The sequence below is a fragment of the Protopterus annectens genome, chromosome 11.part0 (genome assembly GCF_019279795.1).
Source record: "Protopterus annectens isolate FY-2018-M chromosome 11.part0, PAN1.0, whole genome shotgun sequence".
Classification (NCBI taxonomy): Eukaryota; Metazoa; Chordata; order Ceratodontiformes; family Protopteridae; genus Protopterus; species Protopterus annectens.
In genome coordinates this window covers 313,607,723-313,628,745 of record NC_056745.1, presented here as the reverse complement: position 1 = coordinate 313,628,745, position 21,023 = coordinate 313,607,723, and positions in this window count along the sequence as shown.

Here is a 21,023-nt window from a genome sequence, read left to right as displayed (position 1 = left end):
TCCGGCTGTCCGTCTGTTAAAGCGGTCCCCCATCATGAATATTTCATAGTGTTTCCTGCCTTGGGAATCCAAAGGGAACTGTTTAAACACTACTTTTGCTTATTTAACAGTGAAAAAACGTGATGTTTGGTAAATTAAACACATAGGTACACTTGTTATGCTTTCCTAATAACTGTTACTTAAAATCTTGTAATTATAGTAGTTACAGAGGGTGCAGGGATATTATTATGTTAGTACAATGTAGTTGTCATTATAGTTATTAATGTACTGTGTATAGAGGGTACTATATTTTACTTTAGTTAGTTAGTAGTCTGTTTTATTATTAAATTAGGTTAAAGTGAACTTATAAGTAAGGATATTACTAAGCAGTTTTTTTATTTATTTAAAGGTATTTATTTATTTATTTATTTTTTCTCTCTCATGAGGACTATGTATGATAGCTAATCTCAGTATAGGAAAAGAAAAAAAATCCCTTTTTTGTAATAGATTTTATATGTACTGTCTTATTATATGTGCAGTTTGAATTGTTTAAATAATAGGTAACCATAGAGTTGTAGTTCATTGCAGTGTTCATTAGGGAATGCTTAGTTTAGGCTTTGTCATAAGTAAATTAGAGTTTATAGGTCTTAACTATGGAACACATTTTAAACTATATAATGTAGTGTTTTATATTTGTTTTTTTTCTGTATACCTTAGGTATTACATGTTATATAAGACTTATATTTATCCTGGTCCGGGGTTAGAGTGGGTAAGCACTGGGGTAGGACGGGATATAAGAATTGCTTCCACTATATGTATGACTTTGAAATTATTGTATCTGTTTACCTATATTTTCCCTCCAAACCTTTTACTGTATAGCCAACCTTTGAAATGTGGGAATTAGATTCATGGAATGTTAAAGGGCTCCAGAACTTGAAGAAGAGGAAACTATTGTTTCATGTATTGTTGTAGGCTAGGGCGTGGTTTATTTTACTGCAAGAAACTCATTTAATGAATGATCAATGGGTGGATATTAAAAAAAAGAAATGGATCAGAGAGGTAATAACATCGGAAGGTAAGTCAAATAGTGTGGGGGTAGCTATAATTATTAAAGATCAATATAAAGAGAAGATTTTGGACTCTAATTCAGATAAAGATGGGAGATGGTGTTATGTCACCCTCTCGTCTACCCTATTTGATAAACCTATAGTGCTTTTTAATATTTATGCGCCATGTAATAACCAACAAATATTTATAACATCATTATATTCTATTTTAACGCAATTCGATAGACACTATGTAATTATGGGAGGTGACTGGAATGCTTACCAAAATCCGAAGTTGGATAGATCTTGTCCACAAAGAGCATTTAATAAGCATGCTGTATTAGCACTGAATGATTTAAAAGAAGATTTTCAATTATATGACCCTTTTCACTATTTAAATAATGATAATAGTACTAATAATTTTACATTTTATTCCCCATGTCACAAAATGTGGTCCAGAATAGATTTTTTTCTGATTTCAAGATCATTGATTAACTTAGACCCTACTGTTGTTACACATGCCAGATACCTATCAGATCACTCAAAAATTTCACTGAGTTTCGCTAAAGAAGTAAAAGATATCTTACGACAAAGAGGGTATAATTGGTCTCTGAATCCAAACTTGCTAAATAACGACGACATATTACAAGAAATTTCAAACTACTTTAAAGATTTACTGGGTGGTTTAAATAAACATCAGAATGCCCCAGATATTGAATGGGTTGCAGTTAAAGCTCAAATAAGAGGGGTCCTTTTGCAAAAAGCCTCTTATTATAAAAAAATATTAAATAAAGACATTCAAAACTTGGAATCCAAAATTAAACTACTCGATCAAGAGCTAATGTTAAACTTTAATGAGCAAACAAAGAAAGAGTTGCTTAAATGTCAAAGGGATCTCTTCTTAATTCAAAACTCTAGAGTAACATTTCAAGATTATAAGACTCTAGTTAAGTATGCTAATCATGCTCAAATGCCATCGAGAGTGCTAACTAGGATCATTAATCAATCAAAAACAAATGGGCAAATTTCAGAAATACAACTTAATAATAATATATATCGTAAAACTGCAGATATTATTGATATCTTTGAGAAAATATATACTAATATTTATGAGGGGCAGAAGGATATATCCTCTAATACAGTTTATGAACAATTTTTACACCTGATTAAGTTTCCAAAAATAGAGGATTTTCAAAATGATTTGGTTAAACCGATATCAGAAGAAGAAATAATATATATAATTGAGCATATGAAACCAAAGAAATCACCAGGTCCTGATGGGTTGACAGTGGAGTTTTACAAGAAGTTTGCAGAGTCTATCGGTAAGATACTTTCAGGTGTGTTTAACTATATAATTAGGAATAAAATTCATGATCCTCATCTTAATGCTTCTAAAACTATTCTTATACATAAAGTTAACTTAGATCCCCAGAATCCAGATAATTATAAACCGATATCATTAATTAACATAGACATGAACATTTTAACCTCAATTATAGCATTTAGATTGAAGAAAATCATGATTCATATAATATCTAAAGAACAGGCTGGATTTATGACAGGTAGACAAACAAGTGATAATACACTTTCATTACATACCATGATAGCGCATGCAAAGCAAAATAATCTGAATATATATGCTCTTATAATAGATGCACAGAAGGCCTTTGATAGGGTAGACACAAATTTTCTGTTTTATCTCTTACCTTATTTTAATATATCCCCGGAATTTGTTCAAATCTTACAAATTTTATATAGTAATCATTATACTACACTGTATATTAACAGAAGTTTTTCCAAAAGAATACAGATTAGGTCGGGAACGAGACAGGGTTGTCCTTTGTCCCCTTTACTATTTAATATTTATCTTGAACCCTTGTTCTTATATATTAAGCAGACGGTTTATCATAATGTCCCAATAATGTATGGAACTAAACTATTAATGGCAGCTTTTGCTGATGATCTGAATATTTATTGTGCATCTCCAATATCAGACACTGAGAAGATATTGAAAGCAGTTAATGATTTTTCAGAGGTTTCTAACTATAAAATTAATTTTGGGAAAACCAATATATTCCCTTTAAAGACACCTAAACCTTTCTCATTATTACCTTTAGTGGGGCAGGTAACATTCAAAGATAATATTAAATACCTTGGTGTTGTGTTTTCCACAGATAATAAAGATTTCTATAATAATAACATTAAAATAGTTTGGGAACAAATAGTTTCTGATTTTGTGAGATGGAAAAATTTGCACTTGCCAGTATTAGCAAAAGTTTCTATTATAAAATGAATGTATTGCCACGGTTACTGTATATTTTTAGGTCAGCCCATTTATCTCTTTCAAGAACATTTTTTTAAACAAATTCATAAAGATTTGGCTAAATTTATTTGGGAGCCAAAGAAAACTAGGGTATCTTATGACAAATTAATGACCCCAAAAAGTAAAGGAGGTCTGGAGTTGCCTGATTTTGAAACGTATTATCTGATTGTGAATTCTAATAGGATTTTAAGAATGGCCAATCATGAGATAACTAGTACTAAGTGGACACCAACTTGGCTAACCCTGAACTATCAATATATTTTAAAGTTGAACATTAATCCTAAAGCAATGCCTTTTTAGGTAAAGATATTCTGAAGGTATATGAGATAGTGGAACACATTAAAACTGAAATATTATCTTTACAGAGTCTATTTCAATCATTGGATTTACTTCAGCATATGATGGTCTTTCAGCCCTTTCACAGGAACCCAAATGTAAAGCTGAACAACCAATTAATTGATCTAAAGAAGTTTCCATTAATTGTGAATTTAACTATGATCGATATATATAAATATCTGGATCGATCGCCCAAACAAATAAGACAAGAATTCATTTTACCTAAAAATTACCTGATTATTCTTAGACAAATTAGAGAATTTACTATAAGTTACCTACAAAACTTTAAACTGGATGAAGAGACTATATATAAATGCTCTGAGGTGTGGCAAGCTCTCCAACAGGATATTAAATGTATAACAGCTACGAATAAATTAATTAAAGAACTTAAATTTCAAGGTAAAGTTTTGTTATCAAATTATTGGGAAGAGAAAATATTATTGACAGATAAAAGTAATATGTTAAAGGCAATTGAATTGACTATTAAATCAACTTCTCTTCAAAAATTGTTATATACACAGCTGATGATTTGGAATAATGCATATTATACACGCCTTGCCCTGCATAAATTTAATTCTAAAAACTCTGCAACATGTCCATACTGCAAAACTCAACCGGCTGATCTTCTTCATATGTTCTGGAGCTGTAAGGGTGTATACAAACTGTGAAATTTTCTTAAAATTCAACTTCAGAAAGTGGGCTACCAAAGTACAACACTGTCTTGGAAATTTATGATTTTGCATATTCCCCCGAAGGAACTTACCAGATCACAGAGTATAGTTCATATTAATATTTTCTTACTAATGAAGCTTTATATAGCTTCAAATTGGCTAGACCCAACTAAAACATCATGGCAAAATTTCAGAGTGTTGGCGACAAAACATATACTAGCTCATAAACTACTTTTAAATTCATATAGTAAGGGTATCAATAATCCGAAAATTTGGGAACAGATATTTAATATTATATTAGCATAAAACTTTTGAATTGAAGATAGTAATAATCATTGCTATATTTGGAGAGAAATGTCTAATCAAACTGTTCAATATTGGAAACTTACTAATTATTCCTGTGTTTTTCTTATATTTCTAATGTCTTATATGGAAGCATTCTTGTAAATATTGTATATTGTTTGGTGTGATTGTTACAGTGTTAGTTAGTAGCTTGTATTTTATAATTTTGTATGAAAAGTATATAACAATAAAGATTTATTATGGAAAAAAAAAAGAAATATGAAGTACCTGATTAATTTCATTACATATAATTCTGACATTATAGTTATTTAGTTCTTTGATTTCAACCTGGGTGAACCAGAGTCCCCTTATGACTAAATGTGACAAGCATGCAAGGCATGGCTGCTCAAAATCTACACCTGATGTTAATGTTGAGATTTTGATCTTTTTACACCATGTGCAGCAATCTCGATGTTAATTATATTAACAAGATTCAGCTGCAATGACCCATGAATAAGGGCACCTGGAATTTTGACCCCATAAAATTATTTATGCTCAGCAAATGCCATTTTGATTTTTTTTTTTTTGTTACTGTGGTCATCATTTGTTCAGCAAGTTAAAGATAAAGTAGATATTCAAGAAGGCCATCTCAATGGCATCAATGTATTCCTTTATGACACTGCACTTTGCTAAGTTCATGCCTGATGCTTCATTTCTGCTCTTAATACCCCACAAGTCTCCTTAGCTGGTATTTCCTTACCTCTGCTTTCTTTTCTCCCTACTCAGCGGTATTTAAATGGCACATAACATTAATACATTCCAGCCTCATATTTATTCATCAGTGTGTTTGTTTATTGATTTATTTATTTAATGTTGTGTGTTAACTGACAGGTTTTACTGGCCAGACCTCATTTTCACTTCAGTCCCAGGGAGAAAAGATCCATAAAATATTCAACACAAGGCAAATACAGTGATAATGTGAAGAGATTAATAAAATCAGGTAAACAAACAAAATAAAACAAGAAAGGATATTCAAACAGCCACTCGCTAAATTCTTCTTTAACATTTAAAAAGTTTATTATAACTCTGCACGTTTTCATCACTCTGAGTAACTTCTTCAGAAACAAATAAACCACAAAGTTGCAGTTTGTTTAAAAACGGCCGTGCTAAGTTATATGTGATTGTGCCAGCCAACATTTAATCATTTAATAATTTAATTAATTTGTTAAGGTAGCGTTCTAGTCCTGAAATTGTTTTTATCATTTAGAGACTATTGCTTTTACTATTCAGTGATTTCTGATTGGCTGGCGCAATCACATGGAACTTAGCACAGCCGTTTTTAAACAAACTGCAACTTTGTGGTTTATTTGTTTCTGAAGAAGTTACTCTAACAGAGTGACGAAAACATGTAGAGTTATAATAAACTTTTTAAACTTTAAAGAAGAACTTAGCGAGTGGCTGTTTGGATATCCTTTCTTGTTTTATTTAGATTAATAAAATCACCACATTTAAAAAAATGCAGAAATACACAAACAGAACCACATTAAATGACATTGACATGGCCATTTGGTCTCTGGGAAAGGTTTGAATAACAAGGTTCATTTGCTACTAACTGCTATATGCTAAGCTACCATGCTACTGATCCTGACAGTTTCTCATTGAATTGGACTAAATTACCAGTCTTGAAATGCCTGAAATAAGCAAACCTAGGTATTATTACTGTTACCAAGATAGTTGTGCACTTATTTTGGAATCTGTTAGTAATCCAAATAAGAATTGCCCAGATTTGTACACTAGTGAGTAGAGAGAAAAAAACAGCTATTCTTAGGCCTCTGTTTGTTGCAAAACCCTGAAGCATGCTACTTTGAATATTTTTAGCTTTCTGTGTTGTCATAAGTTGCACATCTGTGAGGTGCTGTGTTTCACCCAGCCACATTTAACTGTGAATTGTATAGATGTAGCGCTTAGAAGCTTAACCCTACTCCACAACTTTCTTTTGTAATTAATAGTCGGGTATTGAGAGAAGGAGGCCTTGGTTTGCACTAAATGTTACATTGCTCTTAGTGTGTAGATTTAGATTATTTATTTTACACAGATAGCACTTCAGCAAATCAACTCCAGTCCTCATGGGTACTAATTTCCCTGCAGCCCACATTGACAAGTATCTGGAACCATGAATTTGTACTTTCCGGCCATCTCTGTAGCCAGCTTGGTTGAAATTGGCATCCTAAAACAATGTAGTAGTTGTCTCACGTTTGCTGACTGTGACACCCCACCACTGGCAACAGTAATCAAGGAGCCTCAATCCTCACCACTAGCACCAGTGGTGGACATACATTGGAAGGATGACAAGTACAAACACAGTATTTCCAGATGCAGTTCTCTGCATAAAGTGCAATTTCCCTTAAAAGCACACAGAGACCACAGTCAGTCTGGGGATGTTTTTTCCCTCTTTCTCCAGATCCCCAATAAGACTCCCACTGGCACAGTTATAGAGTTGAGATCTCAGCTGACAGGCCAAGCCAAGACCTCCAGCACCCTCTCTGTCCAACCAGTGCTTTGTGTCCCTGCCCAAGGAGGTTTGATTTATATGCACACACACACACACACACACACACACACACACACACACACACACACACACACACACACACACCTGGGAAAGGCTGACACAGGTTTACTAGCTATATCCCCTTCTGCCCAGACTATAAGGTAGTTTTTACCGCCACCATCCACTCCTTATCAGCTACTTTAAGGCTTTTAACAAAGGGTGTCCAGTCTGCATCAATATTATGAAATCAAAATGGCAAAACATCGACAGCCCTTTCATTGACCCCAAAATAACGAACTACAAGTTACGCAAATGGCCAGATCACTGAATTTTTTCCTAGGGAAAAAATCAGTAGGCCAACCAGACATGACACACCACTTCAAACACTGCAAAGTAGGGGGCTTCACCCCCCCACACACACCCCCAATGTGGCTGTGCTCCCACACCCCAATAACTAAATATATGAACTCCGAGATCATACTACAGTGGGGAAAAGGGCAAATTCATTGTGACGGCCAACTGATGTGTACCTGAACTAATGACTTCCTCTATTTCTGGTGGATGCAGGGTGGTTTAAGCTGTCCACTATGGGTTCCCTTATATCCATGTGCAGTACTGGGTATCCCCTTCTTATTCAATGATGCTCTGCTTGCTATGTAGAGATCCCCTTTTCTCCCCACCTCATCTGCAGTGTTACACTCCCAGTCTGCCAACCAGATTCTCATGTCCTCAGACAAATTGCTAAGGACTTGTTCCCTAAACAAAAGGTCTGCCAGCCTTTCAAAAGTGGTGACCTGACACCTACTCACCCACCTATGAAAGTAAGTGCTTAACTCAGCAATATAATCACATACACTTTTATCTGCCTTGTGTTTATGCTCAAAAAAACTTTTTTTTCTGTGAGCTTCAGTTGTTAACTTAAAACATTCTGGTTACCATTGTTTTACTTTATCATAGATTAAACAGTCAATATCAGACAATTTAGAGACAGCAGTTACAGCTTTACCAAGCAGCAAGAGGGTCAGGAGCCATACCCAGATCCCTTAGTCAACATCATACTGTTTACATACTCTTTCAAATATATGAATAAAACTATCAGAATTATCACCCTCTGTAAACTGTGGAAGAAGTTTACTGACCTTTATTCCTTCTGGGGTTTGGTTATTCCCTTCCCCACTACCTTCTTGATCCTAATGAAGGGTCAGCATTTCTTTCTCCTGCTGCTGCTGTTTCTCATTTTCTTCAGCCTCCAAATGCCACAGTCTCTCTGCTGATTCTAATTCCATCTGTTTTGCCTGCCACAGTCTTTCCATGATTCTAATTCCAAACGTTTGGCCTACAGTTCAAGGCTCTTTAACTCCAGATGGATTTTTAAGTTTTCTGGTTATCCTCCTGGTTGCTGATCTGAGCTGTGACTAAGGCCGAAATAATTCCTCTTTAGTGGGTTGGCATGCACCATTCCTTTGGTTTTGAACACCTTGGCCAACTGGTTCTTTGTCACCTTGCCATAATACTCTGCTGGCATCTTTGCCTGCTTTCCTTGACTTAACTAAACTAACAAAAAAATAAATAAAACTGTTGTGAAATGAAGCTCTGTATGTTTACCTTCTGGCTGCTGAGCGTACACACACCTTTAGTAACAACTGCTTACAGGCTACAAAAGTTCAATTAATATCCACATCACTGCCACCAATATGTGACGTCCCTCCTCTGGGCCAGTAATCAAGGTGCCTGACTCCTTACCACTGATATTGGTGAGAGATGTTCACCTGGAACAAAGATAGGTACACACAGTATTTCCAGATGCAGCTCTCTGCACCAAGCACAATTTCTCTTAAGAGCACGCAGGGAACACACTCAGTCCATTTAGTTGATTGTTGCCTGTTAGTGACGTAATTAGTGAACCAGTTTAGAGTTTGAGGGGAGGTACCTATGTTAGAGAGTTTTGTTAGAAGGAGAGAGTGGGATATAGTATTGAAAGCTTTAGAAAGCTCAAGAAATATTGAAGATACAATTTTACCAGCATCACAGTCTTGGTTGACAGTGTCCATGAAGGATATGAGGGCAGTGGTGGTACTATGTCCTGGCATAAATCCATGTTGGGTGGGGGGGAGAGGATGTGGTTGTAAGTCAGATGGTGAAGAAGTTGAAAATTAATAAATTTTTCCAGAATCTTAGAGATGGGTGATAGTATAGCAATGGGGGCAGAAATTGGTGGTGTCTATGTTGGGGCCCCCATTGTGTAGATGGAGGATATAAGCTTTTTTCCAGATGATGGACATATAGGATTCTTGGATAAATCTGTTGAGAAGTATGTTGATAGGGTAAGCAATTGAGTTGGCTGAGATTTGCAGGTATTTGGCGGGTATATTGTCAGGGGCATTTGTACATGGTTTGAGTTTTAGAAGTGGGTATCGGTGACAGAGTAAAGATGGGAATAGGGAATGTACTGGTGTTAGCTGTGGAGAGGTCTGTGGTGGACAAGTTGGCCTTGGGAAAGTTAGCGGTTAGATTGGCTATAGTATCTATGAACTAGGAGTTGAAGGTTGCCGCAATTTCAATGGGCGTTTTATTTGGGTCTGGGTAAGGATTATTACTAGAGCCTGGGATTAATAAAGAGTTGAAAGAGCTCCAGAATTTATTTGGGTTTTGCTTATGTTGTTTTTGTAATGTAACCTAGCGTTCTTTTTTGTTTTGTAGTACTAGGTGCTTAACCTGGTTTTGAGCTGTTTCTATTGGGCGAGGTCAGATGGGTTTTTGTTTTTTTTTTGCCGGATTTTCCATGATTTGTCCCTGCATTTTATGAGATCCTTAGTGGATCGTGTTAGCCAACTGTCATGGTTGGTCTTTACTGTCTTTACTACCCCCTTTACTAGAAACTGAACCAGAATCTCGCACATATATGTTACCATACCCACAGATAGAGCTTTGCTAAGATGTATTATAGCATCTGGAAGCCATAATTCCATTTCAACACTTCCACCCTTCCAGGGTAGCAATTAGTTCACTGCTAAGGACAATACTGCAGGATTCCTAGTCTTTGTTTTCTCAGACAATTTGTCTCTGGCTGCAGTCAGAACTGACTCGAAGATACAATCTACATGGCCTAAATTAAGTAATTTCATTTCAGGATATTTTTCTAAAAGTCAGATGAGGCTGACCTTAACCTCTTCTCTTCCAGTATCCTCTGTTACAGTATATACATTTAATCAGTGACAATAGTACAGTCTGTCATACATGTATATTTCTTTTGTGTCCAGCAGGACAGACTGTTAGTATATTTTTAACACAAGCAGCTTTATTAATACATTTTTCAACACAAGCATCTGTACAAATCAGTTTGATATACAAATGATATATAACTATTTACAAAACTCCAGCTAGCTATGCTGGCATATGTTGCACATCCACTGCCCTACTTCTCCTGGCATAGCTGGCAATACCTCATGTCGTCATACACATACACACACACACACACACACATATATATATATATATATATATATATATATATATATATATATATATATGTGTGTGTGTGATGATGTGAGGTATATGTGGATGTACTTTTAGTTTTCGAAATACTAAAATACCAAACCTGACAATAGCGAGACAAAAAAGATGAAAGGTCATAACAATGAAAAGTCAGAAGACCGCATATTACATCACTGAACTACCATTATATGTTTGTATGCAGATTGCAATGTAGTCTGGATTGGTAAGTGCACCCTTTCCCTCAGTTTAGTGTGATATCAGAGTTGTTATATATTATTTGTAGGGGGTGCAGCGGGCACAACCCCTGACATGTGTGGTGCAGGGGGGGCTTGCCCCCCCACATAAACATTAACATCAGTTGTTATAATGTTAAATAGTTCTTTACAATTATTAATTTATAGTTTTGTTTGTTTGATGCTGCTTGTAATGTGGCAGTGTTACTTTAATATTTTCTTTTGCACTTATCCAATCAGTTGTAGCTATTTACATGTTACGTTCCTGGAAGTATTGGCGTTTTGTTATAAAGAAACTAGCTTTACAAAATATAGTGTAGTTTTATTTGATATGTTTACAGAAGTTCTTTTGGACACAGTTGTAACTCCTAGATCGTGTGGAGGTGTAAAAGGGAAAATAATTAGCACTCTATGGCTGTAACTGCAGTTATAGTTAAAGTTTCAAGCTGTACTTTGCATATTAAAATAATTATATAGTTTTATTTCTTTTGCATGAAAATGTGAATTATGGAGGTTTATGCTGAATACTTTAAATACTGTTTGGTTTATAATTTTGTAGATATTTGGAAAAATGTTTTAATATTTGTTTTTATAGAAGTGTATAGGGTGTTTGATATGATAAGTGATGCTTGCAGCTTTTTTTGGTGTTCTAGGATTCAATATTTTTCATTTTCATTTTGAATATAATGGCAGTTTGATGTTGTAAGATGTGATCTTCTGACTTTTTGTTATTATGACCTTTTGGCATTTTTGTCTCGGTATTGTCAGGTTCGGTATTTCCGTAATTCGCAAATTGAAAGCAGATCCAGATATATATATATATATATATATATATATATATGTGTGTGTGTGTGTGTGTGTGTGTGTGTATATATGTATATAAAAACCCAGTGTTGCAGCATTTAGTGAGGTTGTCATTCAATGTTGGGAGGGTGGCCTAATGGTTAAGGTGTTTGCCTTACAAACACAAGGTACAGGGTTTGAGTCTCACAAGGGATAATTGGCTAGGCTTAAAATGGCTTGCAAGGGCAGTTAGTCTAGTACTAATCTATGAATCTATGTTTGATCCTTTGGTTTGGTTCTTAAGAGGGATGCCTTCTTTGTTGAGTCTGCATGTTTCCATTGTGTCCAAATGGGGTTAGGACAAACAATTTATGAGAGGAATTATGATATATGTGCAGTTATATTGTTGTTAAGAATTTGGCTATGGGAAAAAATTGCCATTCTTTATAATTTCCTCAAAGTAACACACACGGACACACACACACACACATACACACACACACACACACACACACACACACACACACACACACACGCACACACAAGGGTAGTATGGTCCTCATTTGCATATCTGTTGTGAAAGAGCAGCATTCATTAAAGCTTCCCTGAAAGTAAGCGTGTGTGTGTGTGTGTGTGTGTGTGTGTGTGTGTGTGTGTGTGTGTGTGTGTGTGTGTGTGTGTGTAAAATTAATTATAAAAATAACCTATAGTGAAGGGTAGAATAATAAGATGAGGAGGATGATGTAACTATGTTGGCACACATGAACTCAGTGTTCAAATTGTAACAGCTTAGTAAATATACATTAACAGTAAGCTGCATAAAAGTTTAAGATAGCAAGGTCTTTAGGAGTTCAAAAGCAATGGATTATAGAAACTGTAACAACAGCAACTCTCTTATCTGTTACAGAAACAGGCAGATAACATATAGCTATAGCTTCTGTTTGGCAGTGTAAATATAGACAGTAGAGTTATCTGTATCTGTTTATTTCAACTTTATTTTATCTTATAGAAACCTTTGGTACTGTTGCAAGTGACACTTGGTTAGATAATTTGTGGGTGAGGTAGAACATAACAGCATGGTGATGCTATGCTTTTAAACGTAGTATAAAGCATATAAACATTCACTGTACATGAATGCATAGGGAATCAACATTATTTTGGAAAACAAGTAAGGAATGTTTGACCACCAATAACTCATTTGCAAAGGCAATGTAAATAGTGAAAGTGAGAATACAACATAGCAGGAAAATAATGTCTCACATCATTCTGGATAACAAACATCTGAATTCATTAAAAAGTACATTACCATTAACATAGCAGCAAATCAGTGATATACTGAAGCGTATCTGCAGATGATTTCACCGACTAAGGAACAGTAAAACAGTAAGCAGCTGGCACATAAAACAGGAAAGAAGAAATATTTCCTGAGTGCCAGAGGATGGGATACCACCTTCCCCAGCACTTTATTTTACCTCCGAATAGTGATTCTACCCAGAGATGGGCTAACAATGAAACAGCTGTTCTGAAGTTATTCTTCTAGACCGCTTCTCACTGGTGTTATTTTAATTTTACTGCTGAACTCAAAAGAAAATACAGAGGGTTATGACTGTGTTTCTGATCGTAAGCATGTTATGTGTTTGAAACATGGATGCCAAGAAATTCACCTTGAGAATGAAGCTTGAGAGGTGAATCTTGCATCCATGTTGAGAACATATAACAATTGTTACACACCTCTGAAAGCAGTGTTACAGTTGGCTCTTATGGTACAGAAGCACTTCAAAGTTTTGTCTTTTTTTCGATTTTTGGAGCATAATCATGGTGCTCCATGCACTATAATATTCTTGCACAAGCCTGCTTCAGCACATGTTAATATCTCCAGAGATTTCTATTGATCCCAGTGGCCCATACTCACTGACTCTGAGAGGAAACCCCTGATCCTTGCTTCTGTAAGAAATGTGACCAGTGTACTTTATCATAGAGAATTCTAACTCTACCTCTACAAAATCTATAGGGCTGAAAGTACAGTTAACAGGGTGAAGGATACAGCTTATTTCATTCATTGTATCTTGCCCTCTCACCATCCATAACGTTATCTATTATTTCCACTAGAAGTGCCTGTTCTCATGGCAATATTGTTGATGGGTGATTCTTCCTATTAAGAATTTCAGTTCTCCAGACTATATATCAATGATATCACTCATTTTTCACAGAATCTTAGCCCAGGATTAATCTCTGTTTCAACTATCAGAAACTGTCAGACTTTCCCTTTAAAGAACATATGAACCTTACCTAGTTCTGTTCATAGTGAACTTCTTATTTACAGGAGTGTTATTTATGTTCTGAGATTTTCTTTGTTTTTGATTGAAATTGTAGGATTTGTGTTGCTTTCATATGAAACATGTATACTTTCCTAAATGCTTACATAGAATGATTTATGGTATTGTTATGTCAAATTAAAAATTAAATATTTTACTATTTGGTCCGCATATTACCAAAAATACAATTTTGCTTGATTTTTTTTTTTTTTTTGGTAATTCTGCTAGCAGTTTTAGTTCAAGGGTAAACATTGCACAGCTGTGGTTGTCATTGTATTTCTGCACTGTATTACTAATATTTTAATTTATGTAGTTTGCCCTTGATGTTTATGTCTGTCAATTACATAATACTAAGGATATGGTATTATTTTCTACCTTTTGTCTAATTCCTTTTCTTTTATTCTGCTGTTGTAGTTTACTGATGCTATTAGTAACAATAAGCATTGTTACTAATTTAATATATGGTGTTGTATTTAAAGTTAAAGATTTTCCACCCCACTCCAGTAGTGTACTATTGTTGTGCTGTACTGTTAGATCTGCTCAAAATCCCTGGTGTTTAAATCCTAAAGACTGTACTTGTCTTTACAGTGCAAGGTACCAAGGTACTCTGTACCCATGAACTACCACATAGGCAGCAATCTACTTAACACCGAATGTGTGATAAGAGACCTTGGGACCCAGGTGGACAGTAGTCTCTCCTTTGATAGTCACATTGCCACAGTAGTCAGGAAGTCCTTCTATGTGGCACACCTCATCATAAAAGGGTTCTCATCCAGGAAAAAAGAGGTCATTGTTCCCCTCTACTCGACACTCATTAGACCCATTATAGAGTACAACGCCCCTTTTGGAATGTACCTCACAAGACATCTACAGCAGCTGGAAATGCCACAGAAGTACCTCACAAAGAGGATTACTGGCCTCAAACAAATGCCCTACACTGACCTTCTCAAAAAGCACCAGCTTTATTCTGTAGCATATCACCTACTCCAAGGTGATCTCTGCCTAACATATAAAGCTATGTCAAACCCAGAGCTGTTGGACATGCTACACCTAAAGAAATACCAATCCCTCCGAGCCACACACTCTAGAGACCTAAACCTTGTCACCACAATAAACAGGACATGCTGGAGGGATAGATTCCTGTCCCACACACTTCCTATACTCTGGAACAGGCTGCCCATCTATGTCAAGCAAAGTTCTTCATTAGCACTTTCAAGAAAAATCTTGATGAGTGGATGGGAAATAGGAAATACACCCTGGGGATCACTTCTGTCACTTTGCTCGACAGGGGCACAGGAAAATAACTTTCTTGGGTGGTGTAAGTCAGGGAACCTTGTTGGCTAGGCTTACATAGGCCCTTGGGCCGATACCCTAGTACCTACCTATGAACCTATGAACTTATAAGGCTAAAACCATGAAACCAGTTTCAGTTGCCCAAATTCAATTCATTTCTCTCATCCAATTCTCTCCTTCTTACAACACTTCTCCCAACCCACATTACTCTGTACAGGCCCTCTGCTCTTTCTTCTACTTCTTTCTTCCTTTGTATTCCAGTTTATGAGGGATTATTTCTAGGGCTTCCACATTTTCAAATGCCCTAAGTATGGTATTTTTACAGCAGCATGAGATTTTGCAGGACAAACTATGCCAATAACCAGTGCAAAGCAGTAAAGTTCAGATTTTGCCAAAATAAAAGCTCATTATTGTAGAAGTTGGTGTATGTCACTTTACATAATACTAAAATGTTTCATATACAAAATAATTGCTTTATGCAACTATTAAAAGAAACCTAGGCAATATTATGTTTTAAAAATATGAAGACATTTGTCATTTTTCATGTTTTTCATGCAGGACACAACTGCCTAAAAAGGGACTATGCTGTGTAAAGAGGTATAAGAGGCAACCCTAATTACCTCCCTACATCTTTGGCCATAGGTGTGAGTGTGAGTATGTCATGTGGATGAATTACAGGGGCAGGGCTAGCCACCCGGCAGTGTGAAACTTGAGTCTAGATGATCGTCACTGTTGAAGCGACACCCCAACTCCATGTTCAGAAATGGGGAAAGGGGTTGTGGATGTTGTGGATGGATGGATGTGGCATTGCATGCTCTTACACTACCATCCAACATAACCACCCACCCAGACAGCTGTACAGATCACCAATGTTGTTGCTTTCTAACTTGCTTAAATCCCTGAAACTCCCACCAATACCACTTCTTCTGGTGAACGCTGATTCTAGTTTCTCATGTTACCTACTATCCTTCAGCTTTTCTCAATCTCTGTCTCCGACTCAACATAGTCTCTCTCACCTTTAAACCTGGATATTCTGTGTCCTCCACAGATGGGGGACATAAATCCTGCTGCCCTCCCCATGGCAGTTATCTCATACATCACAGCTTTGTTTCATCTACCAGTCAGATGAACCCATGTACATCTTACTGCATTACTGAACCCATGTCTCATAAGCTAATTATCCCATCACTCCTGCTTTAACCCCATTTCTACCCCTTCCTTCACCATCTCTATACATTTCCCCATGAATTCTCCATCATTTCATTTGTTTTACTCTTTTCTACGTGTTTGTGTTCTTGAATCTCCTCATGCATGCATTCCCAAAATCATGCTGCCTTTCCTTAATCATTACCCTTCTTTTTATTACGTCATCATCCCTAGTCCTCCTGTGGCTATGCACCCCTCAGTCTTCCCCTCTAAAGTCGATACCTGCAGATACACTTGCTCTATCCAGCTCCACCGTTCACATTTGGGCAGAAAAAAATCTGTATTTCCTTCACTGCTCCTATAATTAATATACACAGCTCATATCTCACATAATTAATATACACAGCTCACATCTCACATAATTAATATACACAGCTCATATCTCACATAATTAATATACACAGCTCATATCTCACATAATTAATATACACAGCTCATATCTCACATAATTAATATACACAGCTCATATCTCACATAATTAATATACACAGCTCATATCTCACATAATTAATATACACAGCTCATATCTCACATAATTAATATACACAGCTCATATCTCACACAATATACACAGCTCATATCTCACATAATCAATATATACAGCTCATATCTCACATAATCAATATACACAGCTCATATCTCACATAATTAATATACACAGCTCATATCTTACATAATTAATATATACAGCTCATATCTCACATAATTAATATACACAGCTCATATCTCACATAATTTTTTATTTATTTATTTTACATTTGTTGACCGGGCTAGTCCAGCTGGATTTATGTCCATTTTCAGTGGAGGCCCGGGGAGAAAAGCTCCAGAGGTAAAAACAATTTTAAAAATACAAATAATTCATAGTACAAATGTGTTATGCAATGGGAAAAATAAAATGTAATCAGATATATTATAGATCTTAATGAACTAAAAAAGCTAACTTAGAAAGTGATAATATATTAATATACACAGCTCATATCTCACATAATTAATATACACAGCTCATATCTCACATAATTAATATATACAGCTCATATCTCACATAATTAATATACACAGCTCATATCTCACATAATTAATATACACAGCTCATATCTCACATAATTAATATACACAGCTCATATCTCACATAATTAATATACACAGCTCATATCTCACATAATTAATATATACAGCTCATATCTCACATAATTAATATACACAGCTCATATCTCACATAATTAATATACACAGCTCATATCTCACATAATTAATATACACAGCTCATATCTCACATAATTAATATATACAGCTCATATCTCACATAATTAATATACACAGCTCATATCTCACATAATTAATATATACAGCTCATATCTCACATAATTAATATACACAGCTCATATCTCACATAATTAATATACAGCTCATATCTCACATAATTAATATACACAGCTCATATCTCACATAATTAATATATACAGCTCATATCTCACATAATTAATATACACAGCTCATATCTCACATAATTAATATACACAGCTCATATCTCACATAATTAATATACACAGCTCATATCTCACATAATTAATATACACAGCTCATATCTCACATAATTAATATATACAGCTCATATCTCACATAATTAATATACACAGCTCATATCTCACATAATTAATATACACAGCTCATATCTCACATAATTAATATACACAGCTCATATCTCACATAATTAATATATACAGCTCATATCTCACATAATTAATATACACAGCTCATATCTCACATAATTAATATATACAGCTCGTATCTCACATAATTAATATACACAGCTCATATCTCACATAATTAATATACACAGCTCATATCTCACATAATTAATATATACAGCTCATATCTCACATAATTAATATATACAGCTCATATCTCACATAATTAATATATACAGCTCATATCTCACATAATTAATGTACACAGCTCATATCTCACATAATTAATATACACAGCTCATAACTCACATAATTAATATATACAGCTCATATCTCACATAATTAATATACACAGCTCATATCTCACATAATTAATATACACAGCTCATATCTCACACAATTAATATACACAGCTCACATCTCACATAATTAATATACACAGCTCATATCTCACATAATTAATATACACAGCTCATATCTCACATAATTAATATACACAGCTCATATCTCACATAATTAATATACACAGCTCATATCTTACATAATTAATATATACAGCTCATATCTCACATAATTAATATATACAGCTCATATCTCACATAATTAATATACACAGCTCATATCTCACATAATTAATATATACAGCTCATATCTCACATAATTAATATACACAGCTCATATCTCACATAATTAATATATACAGCTCATATCTCACATTCCATCTTTCTCTACTGTAACACCTCCTCTTAAGTTGTGATAATATAGTTTTGAACCCTGGCCTTCTATATGCATCTGCTACCACTAACCACCATTTCTGAAGAAAATGAATTGCTACATTAATCACTCACATGTCAAACATAATTCTGACACTCTAAAAGCTTGAATTCAACCCCACCTCTAACCTAGATTTCCTAAATAATAATGACTCCTAGCTTAAACCTGGTATTCTTACACTATAAAGTCCAAAATGTTCTATTTTCTTTCCAGATGTCTCTGTTGCAGGTTGTTGACTTTCTACTATGCAATAACGTTCTCTTATCCAATATTTTAAGTGCACTGTGCCATTTCAAGATGGATCCCAACCCAACTGGTAGTAGAATGTCTCACTCAAGAAACCTTGAAGGTTATACCTGCTGTGGTCTCCATTCCATCACAAACCTCTCTAGTGCAGAGGCCAATTTTCTGAAGACCATAACTTCTGACAAGGACAGTTACCTTGCTTTGATTATGCAGATTAACCTTAACTAAAACATTTCTCTATAATCCATCATGACAACAGTTTGTACACATACATCCAGCTATGGACTGGCAAACTACAACCCAGGCAAATATAATAATGATCATGTCTTAATAAGAAGGTCCTCATGAACTTTCAACTCCACCTGAACTCCAAACATTCAGAAGTGACCTCTTTCCAGTAATATGCTCTGTAAAGACAAACTCTCTCAATAGCCATGGTGAAATCAAAAGAATCATGACCAGGTGGCAAAGGACTCCAAAGAAACTTGGTGGTAATGTTATATTTTGCTTATTTATTCAAAACTACCAGTATACACCATACATGGTTCTTGCTTTCACAAAATGGAATATAGTTCCAACACTAGGCCTGCATTAGAGTATAGTCTAAAGTCACTTTTCCATTTAAATTGAAATAATTCACCTTCAATCACAAAAATAATTAGAATAACTCATTATCTTGTATCATTCTATAACTGAAAACTCTCACGAAACAAAGAAACATATGCAAAGCTTTGTAAAACTTTGCAGTGACTGTAAATACTGAGTCCGAATGGCACCACCTACCTTCTTTATATACAATGTATTGATAGTTTTGGCAGCACAAAAACTGAAACATTTTGCTTGAACTTACAGATAAGTGCACTGACCTTGCCAAATCAAACTCTGCTTTCTTTGACTATTTCTCTCACCAAAACATTCCAGCCACTAACTGCCTTCACAATAATTAATTTAATAATTCCAACATAACAGATCTGTCTCTAGCACTTAATTTTACACAGTCAGTGTCAAGATCTCTGCCAATGATAGATTAGCTTTCATTATTTAAATCCTGCAAATACTTTTACTGCCTTTCCACATCTTTATATTTTCAGTATGCTTTCATATAAAATTAAGCTAAAATAATCTGAAATCCCTACAGTCTAACTAGGTCAAGTTGACATATAACAAATCATAGCAAAGTATCTTCAGCAAAATACTGAAAGTTTGCTTATCTTCTTCTTTTTTACTCACTTCTTTTTCCTTTTAACCTTCTCAGTTTTGACCAAAGCTTAAATCTTGGTGTTCTTAGGCAAGAAACATATTGCTTCAACAATATGTGAAATAATAGAAATTGCCCAATATATTAAATATGGAGGGCTGTGGCTACAATGCTCATCAATGTTTCTTTCCATTCTGAGTAGATTTAAAAAAAAAAAACTCAACGCAGCTCCAGACTGCATAGCTGCTTCCATCATTTACTGTCTCCCAAAGCTTTATCTGCTTTAGGGAAATGGGAATTCATTCCATAAATGAGTATACTTCCTGTCGTAATGCCAACCTCTTTAGAGAAATGGATATTCATCCCATAAATGAGTACACTTCCTGTTTTAACGGCAACCTCTTTTCTTACTGCCAGGGATTCTGTCCAAGGAACCAAACGAAGCAATACAATATATAAACAAGCACAAAATAAAGGAAGTACTTCAGAGCAGTGGTGCCTGCATGAAATCAACACAATTCCCTCCAAGATATAAAAGGAAAGTTTAATAATTTAAGCACTTTCAGTCTAGACAAGTAAAAAGGGACTTTATCAGAGGTAATGA